A 10402-nucleotide genomic window follows, 5' to 3' on the forward strand; every position below is an offset into this window, starting at 1 on the left:
GTCTTAGAGACTGGGAGGTTGGTCTTAGAGACCAGGGAGTTAGTCTGAGAGGCTAGGAGGTTCAGTCTGAGAGACTGGGAGGGTAGTCTAGGGAGACTAGGAGGATTACTTGTTTGCTTCATTGTGACTTACATGCTTATTTGATTTTATGTTGATATATGTGCATATGTGTGGTTGTGTTACAGACACTATGGTTTCTTCTTCGGACACGGGAGTATCAGACACAGTGGACCCCATGGAAGTTGTGTCAGACGATGAGATACCATCAGAGGGAGATGTGTATACATCAGACACCACGAGTACAGATGACGATGATTTTCAGCCGTTCGCTCTGCTAGACATCGGAGTTGAGATACAGCCTGCTGATGGCATTCCTGCTGGGGATCTAACTCTTGCGGTGATCCCTGCTCCCGTTCCGCTTGCTGCTTTCCCCGTGGTGGATGTGCCACTCGATGCCGTATCTGATGACGACATTGATCTGTTCGAGGAGGGTCCCCCTGAGGACGACTATGAGGGCGGGGCCCTGATTGATGCTGATGTTATCCTTCCGGTTGCTGAGGCCCCTGTAGAGGAGCTTCCTCTTGGTTCACCTGTCCCAGACTCATTGGAGTCTATGGCATCCGCGTCCCTGCACGACCAGGGTGTGCAGCATCACTCTCCTGACGCCGACCCCGACACGGCGATGTCAGCTGCACCTGGTCCGTCACACGAGTTTGAGTTTGACCATGAGGTCGATGACGATTTTGATCCAGTTTTTCCTCCTGACTTCGATCCTGACCATGATATCGAGTTTGTTCATTTGGACCAGCCCTTAGAGGTGCCAGTGGCTCCCATTGATCTGTTGTTTGACATTACTGCCGATTTTGATATGGACCTTGTTGACCCTGAGCCTCTCATGTGTCACACCCTGGCTTTGCGGAAGCGTGGTTATTTTGGTGTGACTTCTTAATACCATAGCTTAACCATAACAAAGCTATATGAAATAAAACCATGCAAGATCATCCATTTAATTAAGTTTTAAAACCAAATACAACAACATTGTATCAACGGGGACACACCCTAACGACATAAACATTATTCTACAAACACAAACATCAACATAACACAAACACAGTTTAAGGACTGTGACTTGTCCAGGAAAGAGTCACATTCCCTAAACCCGGATGACCTCGTACTAGTGCAGCGGGAAAACGTGCCATACCGTGCCAGATCCTTTAATTCCCTGAAATACATGTAAGCTGAAAAATCAACAATAATGTTGAGCGAGTTCATGTGTAAGTGAGCAAATAAACCTTTGTTTGTATAAAAATCCTGGTATGTAGCAAATAAGGAAAAAGAGATCACCAATGGTTTGCAAGGCCATTGATATGTGTGAAATGCAAGTAGGAAGGCTCAAACCTAGCAGATTTATGCGTTGGGTACAAAGTCACCCCGAGGTCCGTTATGCTGGGCCTGGGGCTGGGCTCGCTACACCCAGATAGATCTACCGCTCCTGCCCCTCGGTCCTATCCTGAGGATTAATGACCTCAAATTTCCGCCTACCCATTCACATGATCTAAGTAACAACCCTCCTTACGCTAACCATACCATGTAAGAAATATTCGTAATCATAGTAACATGTATTTCACCCCCGCAGTTTAGAAAACTGAAAACAGTTAAGAGAAAAGGGGGACATGAACTCACAGCGGTGCGTCTCTACCAAGTATGTCTCCAAGTCAAGCAGCTGTGCAACGACCTACATGTACTAACTCTATTAGACGGACGGCCGTGCCTTAGCTTTATGGCTTCAGTTTTGGGAAATAGTTAGACAACGATTTCGTGTTTACATTCTGTGCATACTTGGTAATTATTTTCCTTCCCAAGGATGGGGGATTTAATACATGTGTGTTCGAAATATATTATTAAGTCTCACTTAATATATATTTATTTCTAACTCCAAAATATAAATATCCTTCTCAAAAATATTATATTTTAACACGTATGATTTTCCCAAAATAATACTTTAACAAAAATACGCGTTCATAATTATTTCCGTAAAATGCGTAAGTTACATTTTAACGATCGAGTGGTAATAATAATTACCGGTGTAACTTATATATTTATCGTGAAGGCGTTCGTATTATTTTGGATTCGTTAACGTTCGATAATATTATTTTTACCCTAAAAATAATATTTATACACTTCACAAAATTATTGACAAGTGACGTTGTGAAAAATATATTTACTAAATATATATTTATCACGTTTAACTTTGTGAAAATCCCACCTCCGATATTTGTAAATAAAGTCGTGGCGATATTTTGAAAACATGTCGAAAAGTATTTCTAACACTTATAGTGAAAATAATTCTAAGTGTTAGGTTTTTGGAAAATTTTCGCCAGAGTTTCCTCTGTAACTGGAGGCGGCCACGCTTTCAAGCGTATCATTTTCTTTTATAAATCAAATCAACCATTTTTCTTATTTAATCAAAACAATATCCAACACGTCAACTAGTCCATAACATGTTAATCGCAAAGATTTCATGAACTTGTGATTTACTCAAAAATACGAAGTAAATCTCATTACTTTTAGCGGATCTTTATATAAAAAGCAAGGTTTCGTAAAAACCTTGCTTTTAAAGAAATTCCGTCTTCACAACTTCTCGTCATCTTTTACAAAAATTGTTATTTTGTCGAAACTTTGTGCTACACAAGTGTTTACACACTTGTGTGTTCTAAAAATCATTCTAGTTAACGTAAGATCCGTCTTTAGAAAACATAATTTCTTGACACTTGGTCCTTTGAAAATACCACTTGTAGATCCGTAGATCTACTAGTTTTAAACACTATTTTGTAAGTAAAATCACTTTTACACAAGTTCATGATTTGTGTGTGGTAGAGTTTCATCCTTTAACCCTTGTTACTTCCAAAACATCCTTATGTCATGATCCATGATCATGACCAACCCGGGTTAAATGATGATCCGAGCTACCACAACATAGATCGGGTCCAAATAACCACACAAATCAATTACTACAACATTTACACAACATACAAGCTTTTAACCATCAATATTAGTGTTTTTAGTAGACTTTAGTGTATCATCTTGTAAGATTACTAGTTTTAACCATTACAAATCGTTTTAACCACTTTAAGATAGTTCAAGAAGGTGATTTAAGCAACATACCACTAGCTCGAGGCTAGGGAAGAATCTAGATGCAAAAAGGGTGGATAAAAGCAAGAGAGTGAGGTCCTTCGCCTTCCGTTTGCACCAAGCCTCCTTATTCGTGACCCTTGACGTTTGTATGAACTTGGAATGTGATGAAGGAAGCTCGAAAAATTGATGGATATATAGGGGATGTTCGGCCGAAAGCCTTGAGGGAGAGAGAGGTGTGTTTGAGTGATGTTAAGTGGTGTGTAAATGATCTTGTGCAATGCTTGTTACTTATAGACATTCTTTAGGTTATGAACCAAAGGTTCTCTTGTCTCTTTGATATGGGACAAAGGAAATAAAATAATCAAAGATGGTACACTTGATGGTCACCAAGTGACCGAAATCGACCAAGGGGGGGGGGGTAGTTTGGTTAGATTTCAAGTATTAGTTAGATAATAGTTAGGTTAGATTAGTGCTTAACCTGGTTAGTTGTGCGTTGTGCTTTATAGCGGGTGTTAGGGTGTTCAGGGACCCTAACTGGCTCAGAAAAAGACAATAAATGTTAATGGCAATATTTTCATGTTCCGGGTATAGTCCGGTTGTCCGGCTGGATAGTAATCCGTTAAAGCGCTTAACAAAACTTTAAAGTGTCGTTAATACCATTTTTAGTGACACAACTCATTCCCGACACTTTCGAAAGTGTCTAGTAATATTTTTCTCTTGTTTTGGCACTTTATTAGTTAGCTAGAAGCTGAATTGTTTATAAAAGTGCTGAGTTTTGTGCTTAGTGTATGTCCTAGGCACATCCTGTCATTGTAACTTATTCCTAGAGACGCAGTTCTACAACCCTTGTATCCCTACACTCACTATTAGTGTAGTGAAATATTTCTGGCTCATACAAGCCTTAGAGGCAGTGTCTGCCTGATGCTGGCTTTATCAGCATGTTCAATAGGTTATCCGTTTGTAGTGCTACTGTGCTTTTGTGCATCATGTTTGTCACTAGAGTTCAACATGTAAATAATGTAGTGACAGTATGTAAAGTATGATGCAGATATGTACAAGTATCAGAAATCAAGTAGCAGTTCATCAGTAATTTCAAGCAAGCACAGTAATTAAGCAGTAATTAATCATTAATTAAGTCGTACGGATACCTGATTTAGTGAGGGTTGTCACATCATGGCCCCAGAGCCTGCTGTTGCTCCTGAACCTGCACCAGAGCGCGACCCTGTACTTGATGATGCACCAGCTCTTGCACCACCCATTGTTGACCTTCCCATTGTTGCACCACCATTGGTGGATGATCCTATTGTTGATGCACCTTTACCCGATCCCGTGCCAGCATTGGTTGACCGTGCACCATTCGCCGCTCACATAGATCCTCGTTATGCTAACACCCGCAACGGGTGGATCGAGGATGATGACGACTATCCACCGTTTGTGCTACCTGTCACTCCTCCAGTAGCACCTATTTCTACACCCACTGAGTTTCCATTGTTCCACCCACACACCGCTGACGTCCATCGCACTGATCTCCCCATCACGTTCCTCCAGGACATACCGCCACCTCGCCCTGGAGAGGGTTCATCGAGGCAGCTGCCTGTTTCTGTTCCACCCGTACTGTCATCGTCTTTTCCGTTTCTGTCACAGTTTCCTCATGTTGCACCACCTACTGCACCATCATCCGTACCATCGAGCGAGCCATTTTTGTGGACTACGCCCCATGTTATGCCATTATCTGACCCGTACCACCCATTTCATGTGGGGTACACTACGGAGGATATACTTGCGTCACTGCAGCTACAGCAGGACGCCCTGAGCCGTCGTATTCAGGAGTTGGAGAGAGCTCCACGTCCGCCTTGTCACTGTCAGACCCCCTTTGTAGCACCACACACTCCCCGTCCGCTTTCCCCTGATTCGAATGTTCGTTTCTTGACATCGGAGCAGCAGATTGCATATTTGCTGCGCGTCTGTCGTGCCTTAGAGGAGGATTGGATGCTCATGCATCGCTTGATTTTCTCTCATTTTCCTCCTCCTCCTCCTCCTCCGCCATCAGCATAGATATTTTTGGTTTGATGCAGGTCGATCATTTTGGTGAGAAAGTCGCGATTGAGCCAGCTTACGAAGACATTTGAGAGATCACACTTTTTGTATATGATAGGTGTAGTTTGACTTGTATTTTGAGGGTGATGTGACCCTATGATATCATTGGATGTATGATGTACTATTAAACATGTAAAACAATATTGTGGTCGTGATTAATGGAAGCTTAATGGCAACGTTCTCACTACATGCTTTGTTGAGTTATTTACTTTATGTTATAACATGTGATGTTATGTGATTGATGAATGTTATTATGTACACATATTATTTACTTACTATGACCTGACCAATATGATCATCTTTTTGAAGATGCCACCACGACGCAACCCGCGCATGCCTACTACTGATGCGGAACTCTAAGGGATAATCGCCACGGCTATAGCCTAGTATGCGGCCTCCCATGTCGAAACAAGTGGAAATGTCTCGAGCAACAACGGCAATAACAATCCACCCAATGGTAATGTTAAGTCGTTTGAGATATACTACAATACATTTATAGCACGACCGCTAATACCATTTGTAAATTCTAATGTATGTGTAGGGTGCACCTACAAGCAATTCCTCGACTGCAAGCCCGTAAATTTTGATGGCACTGGAGGTGCTGTTGCGTTTGTTAGGTGGGCTGAAAAGACAGACTCTGTCCTAAGGATGAGCAAGTGTGCTCCTGCGCAACAAGTGACCTACATCTCAGGGCTGTTTCCGGATGGTGCCCTATCGTGGTGGAATCTACAAGTGCAAACTTTAGGAGAAGCGGCAGCTTATGCGTTATCATGGAATGAGCTGAAGGAGCTCATGAGGAGGAAGTATTGTTCGCGTGCTGAAATACAGAAGTTAGAAACTGAGTTCTGGCACCTAAGAATGGATGGTTCTAAGATTGCTGAATATGTTCAAAGGTTTCATGATTTGTCCCATGTGGTGCCGTATATGGTCACGCCCGAGTTTAAACGTGTTGAGCGCTTCATCTGGGGATTGGCACCCCAGATCATGAGTATGGTTACCACATCCAAGCCTGCAACGATCATGGAAGCCATAGATCTCAGTGTGGCACTTACTGAGGAAGCTATTAGATTGAACAAGTTTTCAGTTTCTGAACCGAAGAAGAAGGAGACTCATGTGGAGTCGTCTGGTGAAAACAAACGGAAACTTTCCTACTTCAAGCAAGGTACCAGCAATGTGAGCAAGAAGGGTGAGTCAAGCACACCGGCCAGAGCGACAACCGGTGTCGAAAACAAAGGAAAGGGTTACATGGGTACTCTGCCCAAGTGTGACACGTGCCAGTGCCATCATTCTGGTCAGTGCAGATTGAGGAAATGCGAGTCATGTGGAAAGAACGGCCACACGAAGGATACGTGTTGGGCCGGAACTGGTGCTGGGCGTGGTGGTAATCGAGGTTATAGGAATGGTAATGGGAATCGCCAACAGGGAGGAAATGGCGGAAATGGAAACCGTGGAAACGTTGCGAATCAAGCTGGGAATGGAAATCGCAACCAAAGCAACACTCAAGGTGGAGATGGAAATGGAAATGGTCGAGGACCGGGATGCTTCAATTGTGGAGACGTTGGGAATTTTAAGAGGGAATGCCCAAAACTGAATCAAGCCCGTGGGAGAGTATTCAACATTGGAGCAAGGGAAGCACGCCAGGATCCAAACGTTGTTCCCTGTAAACCAACGCTTTGCATCTGTTCTGTTTGATACTGGTGCCGACTATAGCTTTGTATCGTTAGAATTTAAAAATATGCTTGGATTAACTGCTAGTAAATTAGACGTTCTGTACTCAATTGAACTGGCAAATGGAAAGCTACTTGAAGCAAATGAAGTCATCCGAGGATATGTAATTGAGCTGGGAGAACGCGAGTTCACTTTGGATCTACTACCAGTCGAGTTGGGAAGTTTCGACGTGGTAGTAGGGATGGATTGGTTGTCAAGCAACAAAGCCGAGATTGTTTGTCACGAAAAGACCATTCGCATCCCAATAGAAGATGGAGAGACGATCATAGTCCATGGAGAAAAGCGCGATACGCCTGTGAGAATGATTAGCTGCCTGAAAGCTAGAAAGTGTTTACAAAAGGGGTGTGTTGCCTTCTTGGCACACATCGTGGATAAAGAAGTCGCTGAGCCGAAGATCGAAGACATTCCCGTCGTAAAAGAATATCCTGAAGTCTTTCCAGAAGATTTACCAGGATTACCGCCCCAAAGACAAGTCGAGTTCCACATTGACTTAGTTCTAGGCGCCGCGCCTGTGGCTAAGGCACCCTACCGACTTGCGCCTTCGAAGATGCAGGAGTTGTCAACGCAACTCCAGGAGTTGTTAGACAAAGGATTCATCAGATCAAGCTTCTCACCTTGGGGAGCTCCAGTTTTGTTTGTTAAGAAGAAGGATGGTAGTTTCCGCATGTGTATCGACTACCGAGAATTGAATAAGTTGACAATCAAGAATAGATATCCTCTGCCGAGAATTGATGACCTATTTGATCAGCTGCAAGGTTCAAGTTTCTACTCAAAGATCGATTTGCGATCAGGATATCATCAGTTAAGAATTCAAGAGGAAAGTATTCCTAAGACTGCTTTTAGAACTCGATATGGACATTACGAGTTCCTGGTTATGCCGTTTTGGTTGACAAACGCGCCAGCCGTTTTTATGGATTTGATGAACAGAGTTTGTAAGCCGTACCTCGACAAGTTTGTGATTGTGTTCATTGATGACATCTTGATCTACTCGAAGACGAAGGATGAGCACGAGCAGCATTTAAGAGCTATTTTGGAGCTACTTAAAAAGGAGAAGTTGTATGCCAAGTTCTCGAAGTGCGAGTTCTAGTTACGCGAAGTCAAATTTCTTGGACATGTGGTTAATGGAAATGGAATCCATGTGGATCCCACAAAGATCGAAGCGATAAAGAACTGGGAACTCCAAAGACGCCAACCGAGATCCGACAGTTCTTAGGTTTGGCTGGCTATTATCGAAGGTTCATTGAGGATTTCTCAAAAATCGCTCAACCTTTGACTTTCCTCACGCAGAAAGACAAAAAGTTTGATTGGGGAGACAAACAAGAAGAAGCGTTTCAGTTGTTGAAGAACAAGCTTTGTAACGCACCAATCTTATCGCTACCCGAAGGAACGGACGATTTCGTAGTATATTGTGATGCCTCTCGTCAAGGTTTGGGTTGCGTGCTGATGCAGCGATAGAAAGTTATAGCATATGCTTCTCGCCAGTTGAAGGTTCATGAGAAAAATTATACCACGCACGACTTGGAGTTAGGCGCGGTGGTATTTGCGTTGAAGATCTGGCGACATTATTTGTATGGTACGCGATGTACAATTTACACAGATCATAAGAGCCTGCAGCACATATTTGACCAAAAGGAGCTTAACATGAGACAAAGACGCTGGGTAGAGCTGTTGAATGACTATGATTGCGAGATCAAGTATCATCCAGGGAAGGAGAATGTGGTCGCCGATGCCCTAAGTCGAAAAGAAAGGATCAAGCCCATAAGGTTTAGGACTTTGGAAATGATTGTCCAGACAGACCTCTCATTGCGCATTCGTGCTGCACAGAGAGAAGCTCTCAAAGAAAGGAATATTGAGGACGAGTATCTCCGTGGGATGGAGAAGCAGTTGGTACCAAACGAGGAAGGAACTTTATGCTTCATGAAACGAATTTGGGTTCCTCTGTTTGGTGGATTGAGAAAGGTTATTTTCGATGAAGCTCACAAGTCACGGTACTCGGTTCATCCAGGAGCAGATAAAATGTACCAAGACCTTAAGGATTTCTACTGGTGGCCTAGGATGAAAGGCGATGTTGCAGTATATGTTAGCAAGTGTTTAACGTGCGCCAAGGTAAAAGTCGAATACCAAAAGCCTTCAGGTCTTCTACAGCAACCTGAAATACCCAAATGGAAATGGGAACAGATTTCAATGGATTTCATAACGAAATTGCCAAGGACGCCCAAAGGACACGATACGATTTGGCTAATAGTAGACCGTTTAACGAAATCCGTGCACTTCTTGCCAATCAGGGAAAAAGACAACACGAGTAAACTAACTGAGATATACATGAGAGAGATCGTTGCACGACATGGAGTGCCTCTCTCAATCATCTCTGATAGGGATGGAAGATTTGTGTCAAGGATTTGGCAATCCTTTCAAGAGGCATTTGGTTCTCAGCTGAATCTAAGTACAGCATTTCACCCGCAAACGGATGGACAGAGTGAAAAAACGATTCAGACATTAGAAGACATGCTGCGAGCTTGCGTAATGGATTTAGGTGAAAGTTGGGACACCCACCTACCATTGGTCGAATTTTCATACAATAACAGTTATCACGCAAGTATTCAAGCCGCACCGTTCGAAGCTCTTTATGGACGCAAGTATCGATCACCGATTTGTTGGGCCGATGCGGGTGATAGACAACTAGTTGGTCCAGAATTAGTCCAGGAAACAACAGACAAGATTGCCCAGATCCGAGAACGCATCAAGGCGGCTCGCGATCGACAAAAGTGTTATGCGGACCGAAGAAGGAAACCTCTGGAATTCGAGGTAGGAGACATGGTTTTATTGAAGGTTTCACCCTGGAAGGGTGTGGCACGCTTTGGGAAGCGTGGAAAGTTGAATCCACGTAACATTGGTCCATTCAAAATTCTGAAGAGGGTTGGTTTGGTAGCATACAAGTTGGACCTACCTGCTGAGCTTAATGGTGTTCATGATACATTCCATGTATCAAACCTGAAGAAGAGTCCAACTCAAGAGACAGTTGTCATTCCTGCCGACGAAGTTCATATTGACAACACGCTCCACTTTGTCGAAGAACCAGTTGAGGTTACTGATTGGAAGATTAACAAGACACGCAGGAGCAGTGTCAAGCTCGTCAAAGTTCGATGGAATGCACGACACGGCCCAGAATTCACGTGGGAACGTGAGGATCGTATGAAAGAGAAGTACCCGCATTTATTTCCCAAGACCCCTGCAACTAGAAGCAGAACCTAAAATTTCAGGATGAAATTTTCTTAACGAGGGGAGAATGTGACAACCCTCACATTTAGAGGTATCCGTACAATTAATTAATATTTAATTTGTGCTTAATGACTGTGCTTGATTACAACTGTGATTAAACTGCTTTCTGCTTTCTGTTACATACATACATATGCATCACATTTCATACTGTCACTTCATTCAT

Source organism: Helianthus annuus, chromosome 6, assembly GCF_002127325.2.
Source record: "Helianthus annuus cultivar XRQ/B chromosome 6, HanXRQr2.0-SUNRISE, whole genome shotgun sequence".
Classification (NCBI taxonomy): domain Eukaryota; kingdom Viridiplantae; phylum Streptophyta; class Magnoliopsida; order Asterales; family Asteraceae; genus Helianthus; species Helianthus annuus.